The sequence below is a fragment of the Ursus maritimus genome, unplaced genomic scaffold (assembly GCF_017311325.1).
Source record: "Ursus maritimus isolate PB19 unplaced genomic scaffold, ASM1731132v1 scaffold_13, whole genome shotgun sequence".
Lineage (NCBI taxonomy): Eukaryota > Metazoa > Chordata > Mammalia > Carnivora > Ursidae > Ursus > Ursus maritimus.
The window spans coordinates 2,923,988-2,939,776 of record NW_024423675.1 but is presented as its reverse complement, the minus strand read 5'-3'; the positions used below and the strand labels follow the sequence as shown (position 1 = coordinate 2,939,776).

The 15,789-nt window shown below is 44.0% G+C and overlaps 1 long non-coding RNA gene and 1 pseudogene across 1 annotated transcript; both read left to right on the top strand.

Moving 5' to 3' along the window:
* Window positions 1–3,759: 3,759 nt before the first annotated feature.
* On the top strand, window positions 3,760–4,308 carry LOC103659963. The gene is made up of 3 exons (XR_567640.1): window positions 3,760–3,823; window positions 3,977–4,138; window positions 4,267–4,308. It is a non-coding gene; the product is annotated as an uncharacterized LOC103659963 (long non-coding RNA).
* A 1,073-nt stretch (window positions 4,309–5,381) lies between these two features.
* Window positions 5,382–5,931, top strand: LOC121102222 (annotated as a pseudogene).
* Window positions 5,932–15,789: the final 9,858 nt, after the last annotated feature.

The following is a 15,789-nucleotide window of genomic DNA, read 5'->3' as shown; positions in this document are numbered from 1 at the left end:
TAGTACAGGTACACACATCCTGTATTTAAATAATATCCAGTATTTAAGAATGATATAACAATATTTTTTCTCTCAGTTTATGTACATTATTTTTTTAAAAATAGCTCCTATGTTGTTAGGACATTAATATTTAATAAGTTGTTTGAACCTAACTATGAAGAGCTACTAAAAACTACGGGCGCTGTGAAAAAATTACTAGATACTAAGGGAGCCATGAACCAAATTTAGGAATCTTTTGTCTTAATCAAGAAGTGATGGAGTTGTGCAAGATTCTCCAAGGAGAGCTGGGTGACCCTGCAAAAAAGTAACTTAAAGTCCAAAACACAAATATAACAACCAGGAAAAGAAGAACTTGGGTTAAAACCATTTTTAAAGTTTGCTCTCTGTCGGCTTGATCCTTCAAATCCCACACAATGTTCCCCTGGATAATTTGTATAAAAAAAAAACTTCTGAAACACATGCACACAAATTACTGTTTTTCTCATTCTTAGGGACTCAAGCAAAGCTTTTAAAAATTATAGCCTCCAAGCTATGTTGGAAGAGACTGGGCCTCCCCAGTACAGACAGAACACACCCGCAGAGCGTGTGCCAAGGAAACCTGTGGAAAACCTTGAAAGACAGACTGCCTCACCCCAGTACTTTGAGACTGTCAGCTTTTTTGTGGTTTGCATCCTACTCTCAATATCCTACTTTTAAGTTCAATAAGAATGCTCCAGGTTATTGTGGAAATGCTTGTTTGGAAACTTCCCTTCCACAGAGCTTTTTATGTAGCATATGATGCGTGAAAAGCAAGGAAAAAAAATTAACACAAATGGAACCAATGGTTCCATGCAGGAAGGAGGGCTGGAATGCCACGGGGAGAGTTACTGGGGGACTCCAAGGTCCTGGGGATGCTCTAGTTCTTCGGCTGGGTGATGGGTACTTGGGTGTGTGGGTTCTATTCTTATTCTTTACATTGAAAGTGTAGTTTGACACTTTGTGCAGGTATATTTCATAGTAGGGATAGGGACACCAGAATTTCTATGTGGTAGGGCCTCGGAGTTGAAAGGATGCATTGTTTCTAAGCTGAGCTGAATCACTAGCCATCAGCCTTTACTTGGGAGTAAATGCTTAGCCAGAGGGCTCTGAAGAGGCTGACAGTTTTAAATGGGAAGTTAAGGTTAATTTTTGGTACAATCACTGAAAAACATGGAGTTAACAAATGAACATTTCTCTTTGTGTACATATAAATATACACACACATATACATATATATTTATCTCTTTATATATGTGTGTATATATGTATATATATGTGTATATATATGTGTGTATATATATATGATGTTTTTATCTAAGTAATCTCTACCCAATGTAGGGTTCCAACTCACAACCCTGAGATCAAGAGTTGCAGGCTCTTCCAACTGAGCCAGCCAAGTGCCTATATATATATATATGTATTTTTTAAGTAAACTCTACACCCAACATGGGCTTGAACTCACAACCCTGAGATCAAGAGTCACATGCTCCAGTGACTGAGTCAGCCAGACGCCCCATCAAAAGAGCATTTCTTTATCACCCTTGGTTCATACCTTCCAATAATGTGCAGCTAGTTGTTTTACAGTGTCTTATTCTTCTTCACCCTTTCCAACTCTCCCCTCCCCACTTATGACCAAAAGGGCAGAAAACTCTTCCAATTTTAATTTATATCCCTAATTTAAAAAAAAAAAATCATTTGCCATATGCTAAGCACCTGCTAGGAATGGCAGAAGGAAGTTAAACATGTATGGTTGCACTTCCTACATGCAAGAACAACAGGTTGCTATTGCTCTTCTAGGGATGGGAAATAGCTTCTCAAAGACAATGAGTGCACTTGTGCACCCTGTGGACCCAGGTGTGTTTGTCTTCATTGCCAAGTTCTTTCCACCTACACTGGCCTAACAGACATGACCTAAACATGAATGACTATCGTCATCCAACAGGTTCATGAAAATGCCTAGCATTCAAGAGCATCATGCCAAGCATTTTACTTGCACCATTTCATTTAATTCCCACAATACTACTGAATTATATATAATACACCCAGTTTACAGTTTTAAAAATTAAGTTTAATGAAATGGGTTTTCCAGGTGGGTCCAAGTGCCGTGGTGTTTACCATTAATTGATCACAGCCAGTTACAGATTTCTTTGTTCCTTCTTCACTGCCATTGATTCGCGTGACTAGCAGAAGGAACGGAAGAAGGAAGGGAGGAAGGGAGGGAGGAAGGAAGGAAAGAATAAAGAAATGGGGTTTCCAAAGTCACACACCTAACAAGTGGTGGAATCAAGCCACAATCTCATAACCCCGAAGCAGATCTCCCCCACTGAACCATCTCACTGTGCTGCAGCGAAAACATTCTTGACCAGCTTTATGAAACTCAAGCCCCTCTCCTGTCACAAATAATGCTCCACACTTCCCCTCACGCTCCCCAAATCTACCGGAAGCACCACACTTAAATCCCCAAGACAAGTGCTGGTAACCTGATGTCTGAACTCAAACCAACGTGCCTCGCTTTCTCTGCCCCGGCCCTAGGAGATGCCACTTGCTAACTCTTCACAGAGCTTAATTCCAACCAGAGCGGATCTCTCCGGGGCAGGAGTCCAGCCCCCACCCTCCCGGGTCTGCGCCTCTTTGCAGTCCTCGAAGGGGTAAGCGGAAGGGGGCAGGCTGCCTGCGCGCTCGAGCCGAACCCGGTCACTCTGAGGCCGGCCCGCAGGCCTGGGGACGGCGGGGAGCGCAAGGCGACCAAAGACGACCCTCTTTTACTCCCGCAGACCACCAGCCACCGAATCCGGGAGAAATACCTGGGGACCCCCGCCCCCCTACCACCACTTTCTTCAAACTCTGAGCTCACTGGAGAAAGAGGAGGGGGACAAGCCAAGACGACAAAGTTGCCACCCCCACCCAAAGTTCTATACTCCAGGGAGGCAAGTGAAGCAAAGCAGTAAGAGAGGTGCCCCAGGAAGACCCCCTCCGGTCCCGGCTTTCCGGAGGCCGCAGGAGAGGGGGCAACGCGCTCCTCTGGCTCTCCTCCCCCAAGCAGACGGCGACCGGGGGGCGCCTAGGGAACAGCGCCCCCACCTCCGACACCATCCTCCCCGGCCGGGAGGTCCCCCGGGAGTGGGGGACGTTGGCCCTCGGATGAAGAGGGGTCTCGAAGGGACCCAGCGAGGTCGCACCGTACCTTTCTCGCGCGCGCCGGACGTCCGCGCCGCAGGGACCGCTGCCGGTGACAGGGTGGGGGGCGAGGGGAGACGACGGGGACGAATTCCCGCAGGCTCCGGCGGCCCCTGGGCCTCGGCGCCGCCCCGCGCCGCGCCTCCAGCCGCGCGCTCGCCAGGCTGCGCTCCCGGCTCCCGCAGGTTACCTGTGGCCGCGCTCGCCGCGCCCGCAGCCCGCACGGCCCTGGCCCCGCCCCACCCGCGGTTCCTAAACTGGGGCCGCAGCGCCCCGCAGCGGCCTGCGCCCGACACGGCGGGGACCTGTGGGAGGTGGGGCCGCGAAGGCCCGGGGGCTGTCCCCTGGCTGCAGGCCGCTCCCAGCTGGGGCCGCTGTCCCTTCCCGGTCCGCCGGGTCGGCCTCCTTCTGAAGAGTGGGAGGGAGGGGGGCTGCGGTGTGGTGAGCTGTTCCGGGCACGGGGCGCCAGGAGGTTTATTGGAGGGAGAGGGGGATTGGGAGGAAAAAACCGCGCCTCACCCCCTGGTCAAATGGATATTTCCGTATATTCTTAGTTCATTTAACTGGAATGGCGCAGTTGGGTATCAACAGCGACGAAAGAAGCGAGTTCATTAGAGAGCTGGAAAGGGTAAGGAAGCCCCTATTCCAAAGAGCTTGTCTGTAAGTAGCTTTCAGAACCGCCCCATATGACACAGACAAAAAGCTCTGAGCGTTCCTGACTCCTATATTCAAATCACACTTTACACACCATTAACTTGGTCCGTTTTTGTCTGTTTTTCAGTTATGTCTTCAGCACCTAGAAGAGTTGCCCCAAGATAGGGAGCATTCAACAAAGTATTATCGAGTGAATGTGTGAATGAACGAAACCTCATTCAGCCTTCAGAAAAAGCAGGGCAGGTCGCTGCTGCCCAAACACAGCAGGAGGGGGACGTGGAACCCTAAGGTTTGGGACAAGCTTATTTTGAACCTGATTTTTCTGATCTGCTTTAAAATAGGCCTGGTTTCCACAGGTAAAGAAATGTGATGATCTCCTCCTTTTTCTTAATATATTTGTCTCCCTCGCTCTTTCAGGGAGCATTAGGGAGGAGAGATCCAAACTCACACCAGGAAAGGGTAAGTGCTTGATTTTCCTCTACAATTTCAGAGCTTCCCCACCCCATTGCCATAGGGGCAGTTTTTCTTGGCAGGGTGTGAAACCTCTCCTGAGTGTGCTTTGACCCTCTTCAGATTTCTTCCTGTCCCTGTCACATTTCCTTTCCCTGCCCATTGGTGGCTCTGGATTTCTCTCCAGGCAAGTTACCAGTGAATTATAGGTGAACCCCCAAAGTGAAGATATGTATGCATGACTTTTCAACCTGATCGTTTCTTTCTTATATGTTTCCAGATTAAAGAGTTTTCCTAGCTGTTCCCTTGAATGAACTTCCAGAGACAAAGAGTGCTCCCTTCCTCTGGGAGGCTTTTATAACATCACCATAAAGTTGAAATGAGATGGAGTTTTAAGTTACATTTGTGGACAGTCAGAGCAATCACGCATTAATTCTGCTGAAAGGAGCAGAAAGCTGGCCCATAAAACATGTGAATGCTCCTGGAAGGCAACCGGTCTGTAATTGTTCCCAGGCTTTGACTGGTGGGAATTCCTGGCAGAGGGGCCTCCTGAGAGCCAAAGCAGGCAGTGGGGGAGCTGCTTGCAGATCTTGTTTGCTCGTCTCCAAGTGGGCACACAGTCTTTGGAAAACTAACAAAAAGAGACTCTACACCTCCCTCTATATGAGGAAGGCTCCCGGCCTACAGTTCCACTCTTGCGCCTCTACTCAGCTCAATCAGACCAGGCTTAGAGAGCCACCTCGCTACACCCTCTCTCTGCCGCATGAGAAAAGTCTGTTCTGCCAGTGTTAGTTTTCCCTGCTTTCTGAGAATATAATCTGCTCTGATTTCCAGCGATGTTTTTTTGATGAGTTCACTGCACTAGCTGTCTTTCATGTCTTTAGCTTCAATTCGCCCTTCAGCCCAGCATTCCGGCTTCTAACCCTGCCGCTGCCTGAAACTGCCCTTGCTAAGGCTTCTACCCAGGAAACCTTCCATGTGCCTCTCCGTGATTACATCCTCCTTCTCCTCTAGAGGAAACCACCATACTGAATTTTGTATTACCTTTTTTGGCTTCCGGCTTGGAGCACGGGAAGGTGCAACTCACTTCCGTCATCCCGAATCCAGGTTCATCTGACATCAGCACGTCCACCATGCCACCTAAGTTTGGCCCCAATGAGACCAAAGTCCTATACCTGAGGTGCCCTGGTGGAGAAGTCGGTGCCATATCTACTCTGGCCCCCAAGATTGACCGTGTGGGTCTGTCTCCCAAAAAGTAATTGAAACGGTCTGAGGATTACAGTGAAACTGACCATCCAGAACAGACAGGCCCAGATTGAAGTAGTACCTTGTGCCTTTACCCTGATTATCAGAGCCCTCAAGGAACGGCCAAGAGACGGAAAGAAGCAGAAAAACATTAAGCACAGTGGAAATACCACTTTTGATGAGATTGTCAACATTGCCCAACATACGCAGCACTGAGCCTTAGCCAGAGAACTCTCTGGGACCATTACAAAGATCCTAGAGATTGCCTGGTCTGTTGGCTGCAGTGTTGATGACCGCCATCCTCAAGACATCATAGATGACATCAACAGTGGTGCAATGAAATGCCCAGCTGGTTAAGAATTACATAGGAAAAGGGGCGCCTGGGTGGCTCAGTCTTAAAGCGTCTGCCTTGGGCTCAGGTCACAATCCCAGTGTTCTGGGATCGAGCCCCGCATCGGGCTCCCTGCTCAGTGGGAAGCCTGCTTCTCCCTCTCCCACTCCCCTGCTTGTGCTCCCTCTCTCGCTGCCTCTCTCTCTGTCAAATAAATATATAAAATCTTAAAAAAAAAAAAAGAATTACATCGGAAAATATTTCAGTAAAGGATCATTTGACAACCAAAAAATTTTTGCCTGTGTGTATTAATAATTCTCTTATCATAAATATATATATCCCTAAACACAACACTGTACAGTTTGGGGGGTTTTATGAATATTTATTTATTTATTTATTTATTTATTTATTTATTTGACAGAAAGAGAGACAGCCAGCAAGAGAGGGAACAAAAGAAGGGGGAGTGGGAGAGGAAGAAGCAGGCTCCCAGCAAAGGAGGGAGCCTGATGCGGGGCTCTATCCCAGGACCCTGGAATCTCGCCCTGATCCGAAGGCAGACGCTTAATGACCGAGCCACCCAGGTGACCCAACATTGCACAGTTTTGCCTAGTTTTGAACTTTTTGTAAATGAAATCATTCTGGGGGAGCCTGGGTGGCTCAGTCAGTTAAGCAGCCAACTCTTGATTTCAGCTCAGGTCATGATCTCAGGGTTGTGAGACTGAGCCCCAGGTAGGGCTCCACGCTCAGGGGGTAGTCTGCTTGAGATTCTTTCCCTCTGCCTTTCCCCCCTGCCCCCCACTTCCTTGAGTGCACGCACCTGCATGTGCTCTCTCTCTCTCACTAAAATAAATAAAGAAATCTTAAAAAAAAAAAAAAAGGAACAATTCTGCACTCTTCCTATGCATCTTGGTTTTCTCACTCAGCATTCTGTTTCTGAGATTCAGCTATTCAATTTCTCTGCTATATAGTGTTTCATTGTAGGAAGATACCGCAATTTATTTATCCAGTCTACTTTTGGACATTGGGTTGGCTCTAGTTTTTGGTGTTGCAAACAGTGTTGCTATGAACACTCAAATATTTCTCCTGATGCATGTAAGAGTTTTCAGGATTTTTATCTAGAAATGAAATTGTTGGGTCTTAGTGTATGTATGTGCTCAAATTTACTAGGTAATGCCAAATTGTTTTCTTTTTTTTTTAAGATTTATTTATTTGAGAGAGATTGAGAGTGCGTGAGCAGGGGGAGGGGCAGAGAGAGAGGGAGAAAGAGGATCCGAAGCAGGCACCATGCTCAGCGCGGACCCAGGGCTCAGTCTCATTACCCTGAGATCATGACTAGAGCTGAAATCAAGAGCCAGTGGATTAACCAACTGAGCCACCCAGGTGCCCCCAAGAATTATTTTCTAAACCAGTTGTATCAGTTTTCATTTCCATCAGCAATGTGTTAAAATTCCCCTTTCTCTACATCTTTGCCAGCGCTTATTTTTGGTTTGTGTGTGTGAAATTATTTCTTATTATGGTTGTGATTTGTATTTTCCCAATTACCATTGGAACGATTGAACATCTTTAATATTTAATAATTTTTCTTGTTTTCTCTTTTGTTAATCGGCCATGTCTTTTGTTCTGTTTCATGTGTTTTGAGAAACCCTTCCTGACCCTGAGGTATACAAATATTCTCCCATGTTTTCTTCTAAAAGTTTTAAAGTTTTGGGGCACAGTCTTCAAGTTTTGGGGCACCTGACCAGCTCAGTTAATAAAGCATGCAACTCTTGATCTCAGGATTATGAGGTCAAACCCCACATTGGATGTAGAGATGACTTAAAAAACTAAAATCTTAAAAAAGAAGTTTTAAAGTTTTGCTTTTCACATTTAAGTCCATATTCCAGCTGAAATTTATTTCTCATTTGCAATGCCAAAGCTATCTTATAGTGAATTTCCATGTACGCTTGAGTCTGGTTTGGGTTCTCTATTTTGTTCCATTTGCCTATTCCTTTTTTTTTTCCATTTGCCTATTTCTGTGTTAGTACCATACTGCCTGAAAATCGGTGGTTTTTTAAATCAAATCCTGATTCTGATCATAGAAGTCCTACTCTGATCATAGAAGTCCTACTCTGATCTACTTCTTTTTCATAAGGAATATCAAGTGTTCTTAGCTCTTTTCTCTTTCACAGACATTTTAGGATTAGCTTGTCTGGCTCTATGAAAATTTTGGTTTTTGTGTTTTAATTTTTTAATTTTTTAAAATAAACTCTATGCCACATGTGGGACTCAAACTCACAACCCGGAGATCAAGAGTTGTATTACACTACTGAGCCAGCCAGGGGCCCTTCCATAAAAATTTTGTGATCCTGATTTGAAATCACAGAGAATCTATATGGCGGCTGGCATTTTTTATTCATGATTGTTTATTCTCTTCTTACCTTGCCATGCTTTCCTATAGTGGCGTAGACTCCTCTGCCCCACTGGTTTGGGGCTTGTGTGACTTGCCGTGACCAACGCCATGTTGGAGCTGGAGCTTTAAATATGTTGTGTACTTTAGTGCTTCTCTGCCCTTGCTTTTGTCATCTTGAGCTTTTGCCCTGTGCCATGAGAATATGCCACAAAGAGTGGCTGCCTCTTCAGCTGAGATCTCAGTATGGAAAACACATGGAGTCCTACAGAGCCCGGGGTGGCTACAGGTGGTCTGCAGCCCTCATGTAATGGGAACAAGAAATAAATTGTTTGCTGCTACTGCAATTTAGAGAGAATTAACATCTTTACACTGTTGAGTCTTCCTATCTATGAACACGTTTGACGTGTCTGTCCATTTACTTAGAATTTTAGTGACTTAAAACATTTTTAGAACTTTTAATATTCTGGGGCACCTGGGTGGCTCAGTTGGTTAGGTGTCTGTCTTTGGCTCAGGTCATGATCTCAGGGTCCGGGGATCAAGCCCCACATCCAGCTTTCTGCTCAGCCAGGAATCAACTTCTCCCTCTCACTCTCCCTCTGTGTTTTCCCTCTTCCTTTCTCTCTCTCTTTCTCAAATAAATAAATAAATAAATAATACCTTTAAAAAAAAAAGAACTTCTCGTTTTCTGAGATTTATTACTTTTTTTACCATTGCAAGTGATATCTCTACCTCTGAAAGTACATTTTCTACCCTTTTTATTGTCAAGAAAAATGCAAATATCTTTGTTTATTGAACTTACATCCAAAAACATGGCTAAATTGTTATTAATTTGAGTAATTTGTAGATTCTTTAGTTTTCTATGTACCTACAAGTAAGGATATTTTATTTCTTTCTTTCTAATCCTTTTATCTTTAAAAAATTTTTATTTTGAGATAATTATAGATTCATAAACGTTGCAAAAATAGTGTAAAGAGATCCGGGTATCCCTCACCCAGTTTTTCCCAATGGTTACATTTTACATAACTATAGCACAATATCAAAACCAGGAAATTGACATTGGTATAATGTGTGCAACTTTTTAAAAGATTTTATGTATTTATTTGACAGAGAGAGAGAGAGAGAGAACACAAGCAGGGGGAGCAGGAGAGGGAGAAGCAGCTCCCTGCTGAGCAGGGAGTCCTATGCAGGGCTTGATCCCAGGACCCTGGGATCCTGAGCCAAGGGCAGACACCTAACCGTCTGAGCCACCCAGATGCCCCAATGTGTGTGCAATTTTATTACATGTGTAGCTTCATTTAACCACTATCACAATCAAGATAAAGAACTATTCCATCACCGCAAAGAATCTTACTCATGCTCCACACCTTCCACTTTCTCCATATGAGCCTAACCCCTGGCAGCCACTAATCTCTTTTCCATCTTTACAATTTTGTCTTTCAAGAATGTTATATGAGCGACATCACACAGAATGTGATCTTTTGAGACCATCTGTTTTTCACTCAGTGTAAAGGCCCTAGATATTCATCCCAGTCGTTGGCATGTTTCAATAGTTCATTCTTTTTATTGCTGAGTGGTATTCCATCGTATGGATGGACCACAGTTTGTTTAACCATTCATCTGTCAAAAGGCATCTGGGTTGTTTAGAGATTTTCACTATTATGTATAAAGCTGTCATGAACAATTATGTACAGGTTTTTATATAAACATGTTTTCATTTCTCTGAGATAAGTGCCCATAATGGCAATTGCTGGGTTGTACAGTGATTGCATGTTTAATTTTTTTTAAGATTTATTTATTTATTTTAGAGGAAGGGAGGGGCAGAGGGAGAGAATCTCAAGCAGACTCCGCTGAGCACAGAGCCTGATGTAGGGCTCAATCACACAACCCATGAGATCAAACCAACTGTTTTACAGAGTGGCTATGTCATTTTACATGCCTACCACCAATGTAGGAGAGATCCAGTTTTTTCACATCCTTGCCAACATTTGCTGTTATTACTATTATTTTTTATTTTAGCCGTTTCTTTTAAAAAATATTTATTTATTTATTTATTTATTTAAGAAAGAGAGAGAGAGAGAGGGTGAGAGGCAGAAGGAGGGGCAGACAGAGAGAATCTCAAGCAGACCCCCTATTAAGCGTGGAGCCCGGTGCGCATCTCTATCTCAGGACCCCGAGATCATGGCCTGAGCCAAAACCAAGAGTTGGACGCTCAAATGGTTGAGCCACCCAGGTGCACCTGTTTTAGCCATTTTGATAGGTAGTAGTAGTATCTCATCGTTGTCCCAATAATTTGCATTTCTTTAATGGCTAGTGATACTACCTTTTCTTTCACAGCCTAGAGTGGTTATTTTTTATACTCGTTATGCCATGAATTCATAAGAAGTGGATTCCAGCAGCTCAGGCTCCTTTCCACTGGCTCCTACAAAGTGTGGTTCTCTGGCTGGAGCAGGCTGGTGCTCCTGTTGAACCCAATTATCTGGGTTCCTTCTTTTCCTGATTGTTTCCCTTCACTTTTTTCAGGAAGCTCTCTGTGCTCTTAGAGTGCTCAATGCGTACACTAAGTCTCTTGGCAAGAATGTTGCCTTTGTTTGTTTCAACAATGCCAACAGCATGCTGAGTAACACTGCAGACATCCAATTTTGCCGTGGGAACATTCGTGAGGTATGTCTACCATATCACCTTTCTTGTAGATTTGCATGTATGTGGCCAAAGGAACAAATCCGTGTTTTCTAAGGCTTAGAGAATATACATCGGGTGCCTCTCCTCTTTCTCTTTGGTTTGGTCATTTTGGAAGACTACTGGAAGTTGGTGATTCTGGCGAAAGATTGAACATCTTTTCATGTGCTTATTTGACATCCCTGTATCTTCTTTGGTAAAATGCCTCTTCATGCTTTTGCCTGTTTTCCAATTGGATTTTTTTTTCTGTTGAGTTTCGAAAATTCTTTACATATTATAATGTGAGCCCTATGTCAGATATATGGTTAACAAATATTTTACTCCAATCTATAGCTTGTCTTTTCATTCTTTTTTTTTTTCTCCCAAGTAATCTGTATGCCCAATGTGGGGCTCAAACACACCACCATGAGATCAAGAGTCACATGCTCTGCCAGCAGAGCCACCCAGCCGCACCTTGTCTTTTATTCTCTCAACAGGGGAGTTACAAAGAAAAAGTTCTAATTTTGATGAAATCCGATTTATTGACTTTTTTCTTTTATGGATAGTACTCGTTTTTGGTGCCACAATCGCTTTGTTTCTTTTCCCTATCCTATCACGCAGTCGAGGATGTACAGTACACTGCGGAATAGGAATGGTGGCTATACGCATCCTTCTCTGTGTCCGATTTTAAGCTACTGATGATCTGATCTGTCTCCATCACTCACTTTCGATTCCAAAGATAAAGGGACCATATTTATCAGTTAGAATGTGTTTGGCTTCAAGAGAGAGCCTAACTAGAATGGTTTAAATCATAAAACACATAATAACTTACATAATAAAAATATCTGGGTTTAGGCTCTTTCTGGGATTCTGTTGCATCACCTGAGTATTAGCTCTTGCCTTTAGCTTGACATTTAAGCAGGAGAAAGGGGCAGGCCTTCTCACTGTATTTATTTTAATTTGGGAACAAATTCTTCTCAGATGACCCTTAAATATATTTCTTCTTATGTATCTTTGGTCACAACCGGGTCACAAGGTGGAAAGGGATGTGGTTACTATACATCATGAATCATGATTCAACCTCTAGGTCTGAGGTTCNTTCCCTAAGTCTGCCGATACCCAAGAACATTTAGGTATACCAAACTAAGGGAGGGGGGAGGAGGGTGTTGGTTATGCCACCAACAATGTCTGCCTGACATTTGTCCGACTTTGCATTCCTTATGCCTGACAGTGTGAGGCACATGGTAGACACATTCAGAGGCTTCTGTTCAGCTTATCCTCCTTTGTTAAGAGCTGCCTCCTTGCTCATAAGGGTAGACCTCTGCAGCCACCAACTGCACCCAGCCGTAGTGGATTGGACCATTAATTCAGCGTATTTAGTGGGACTTGACCACCATCAAGCTGCCATGTTGCACAGAGAATACAGTGTAAATGGTGTATCCTAGTTTGTGCTTCATGGAGTTCTGACCACTGTTCTAGGCACTGAGAACAGAATGGAGAGCAAATCAGATGCTTCCAGAGTCTAGTGGTGAATACAGCCCTCAATCAAATATTAAATTATAGCTGAGATAAATGCTCTGAAGGTATAGCAGCACATGGCACTGTGTGAAGTATGACTGGGGGATTAGGCCAGGAGCGGACGACTGGCCCAAACTCAGATTTTCTTGCTTGGGAATCAAAGATAATAATAACTAACACTTATTTAATGTTTGTCTTTTAAATATAGATATGTATATATATATATCTTTATATATATAAATATATATATATTTATAATCTATTTAATAAAGATATTTTTATTTATTTGTCAGAGAGAGAAAGCACAAGCTGACAGAGGGAGAAGCAGGATCCTTGTTGAGCAAGTAGCCCGATGCGGGACCCGAGCCGAAGGCAGCCACTTAACCGACTGAGCCACCCAGGCATCCCTCTAGATATATATTTTTTAAATTTTTGAAGATTTAATTTATTTGTTTGACAGAAAGAGAGAGAGACAACAAGAGAGGGAACACAAGCAGGGGGAGTGGGAGTGGGAGAGCGAGAAGCAGGCTTCCTGCTGAACAGGGAGCCTGATGCAGGGCTCAATCCCAGGACCCCGGGATCACAACCAGAGCCGAAGGCAGACATTTAATGACTGAGCAACCCAGGCGCCCCTATTTTTTAAATTTTTAAAGAAGATTTTATTTATTTATTTAAGAGAGAGAGCGAGAGAGAGAGCATGAGGAGGGGGGAGAGGGAGAAGCGGACTCCCCACTGAGCTGGGGACATGGGGCTCAATCCCAGGACCCTGGGATCATGACGAGCAGAAGGCAGACGCTTAACTGACTGAGCCACCCAGGTACCCCGCTATATGGATATACAAACACAGACATACAGTTTAGTGGTTTTAATTCCCACAACTGTATTGAGTTATATAACATTATCACCAGTTTAGAGATGAGGAAATTGAGGCACAGAGAGGTTAAGTAACTTAGTCCAGGTCACACAGCTAGTTAGTGGTGGAACTACGGTTTGAACCCAGGTAGCCTGGTTCTAGAGCCTGGGCCCACTATCACTGGGACTAGAAGAGTGGGGCAGTCATCTTCTGTCACCTGGTGTGAAGAGCACAGAGAGCCAGTTTTCATGCAGAGATTTAAGAATGAAGTGAGAAGTACAGAAAGAAGCAAAAATGAGTTTCCTTTCTAATGAAGTCTGTTATCCCCTGTAATATCCTGAGACATCTTTACCAGGATCCTCTGAATATGACATAACTTCTGAACTTTATCACCAAGTTTATGATCGGGTTTTATCCATCCATTCCTCCATCCTCCCTCCATTCATAAAGGGTATATATTGTGTTAGTTAGGACGCATTCTACTGCAAAGTTCAGAACACCCACCTTCAGTGTTTTATTTTGTTTTTTAGGTAAGCTCTAGCCCAATGTGGGGTTTGAACTCACTTCAGTGATATAAGCAGGACTTCCCAACCGGTTTGCTGCTACCACTTGTGTGCAAATAAATGGCTTATAGATATGGCTAAGTTATTGATTCCTTCAGCCTTTTGGGACAGCTGGGCAGGACCTGAGGTGACCAAAGTCTCTGGGCCGGTCACCTCTGGCTGCAAGTAGCCTGTCCATTTAGGTCAGTGTGCCATACATATAGTATCCTTTTCTATTTGCATCATGACCAGACAGGGTGGGGAAGCAGTGGCTTCAAGAATGAATTTCTAAGGGCACCTGGATGGCTTCGTTGGTTAAGTTTCTGACTCTTGATCTCAGCTCAGGTCTTGATCTCAGTGTCATGAGTTCCAGCCCTGTGTTAGACTCCATACTGGATGTGGAGCCTGCTTCAAAACAAAACAAAACAAAACAAACAAACAAAACAGTCTCATGAAATAAGAAGTTTGGGGATAGGCCTTTCCAGGTCTGAGTACAGTAGTTCAGCAAAGTCATCCAGGCTCTTTCTGTCTTTCTATTCTGCCATTTCCATGACAGGGTTTTGGTCGTAGGCTTGGTACCTCATTGCTCAAGATGGCTTCGCTACCTCCAAGTACCATGTTGTTACACAACTGTGTTCAAAGCAGGAAAGGGTGGCGTCAAGGGGGCTCTTCTGACTCACTGGACCCTCTTATTGGAAAGCAAACTCTTTCCTAGAAGTTCCCCAGCAAGATTCCCCTTACTTCTTACTGAGCAAATATTAAGGAGTCTCAGAGTTTGAGTATCTGACTTATCCCATCGCTAGCTTGGGCAGTGGGCACAGGAGAACAGGGAAGTGGGTTTGGGAATGGCTGGTAAGTAGCTAACCGACTGTGTCTGCCACTTTTGTAGGTTACACTGAGTGAAATGGATAAGGGACAGTTCCTAGATCTCTTTCTAGTAGATAGTTATTAGTTTGTTTGTTTTTTTATTTACTTAGCAAACTCTACCCGCAATGTGGGGCTTGAACTCATGACTGAGATCAAGAGTTGCATGCCTACAGACTGAGCCAGCCAAGTGCTCCTGTAGCAAATTTTTAGTCAAGTCATTTGTCTTGGAGAATCTGCTTTCTTGTATCATTGAACATATACACTGGCGTAAGCTCCTGGGTAAGGCAGGTGTTGCCAAGGCCAAACCGACCTACTGTTATGTGGAACTGTCAATACCTCTGTGTGGTTGACTCTATTGTCAGGAGCTTTCTGCCCTCATGTTATGGCACCATTGAGGTCAGAAGCTTGTCCTTAGAAGTCCATATGCATAAAACATTGATTTTTAAAATAGAAGTCCACATGTATCAGTTTCATGTCACTAGTTTGGGACTTTTCTTGGATAATTACAAATGTTATCTTCAGTTTGTTCGTGGCTCTAAGTCAGAAAAAATTCATTATGTAATCCAAAGACAACATGATAGATATCTAAGAAATAGCCAAAATTACAGGATTAAAAAAAATTGCCCTGGGGCAATATAAATAACTAGAATGTTAGAAATCAAGGAACTTGATTCACATCCTGCCCCCCCATTCCTGTTCCTATCTGGGTCTTACTTATTTTAATAAATGGCATAACCATACATCTAGTTGCTCAAACCAAATGACTGGGAGGAGTCCTTCCCCTGATCACCCATGTTAAAGAAGCTAATAACAAATCTTACCTATTCTACCTCTGAAATTTATATAAAACCTACCCAGCCCTGGGGCGCCTGGGTGGCTCCATTGGTTAAGTGTCTGCCTTTGGCTCAGGTCATTATATCAGGTCCTGGGATCGAGCCCCACACCGGGCTCCCTGCTCAGCGGGGAGTCTGCTTCTCCCTCTCCCACTGCCCCTCCCCCTGCTTGTGTGCTCTCGCTCACTCTCTTTCTCAAATAAATAAATACAATCATTAAAAAAAAATCTCCCCAATTCACACTTTCCACTGTTATT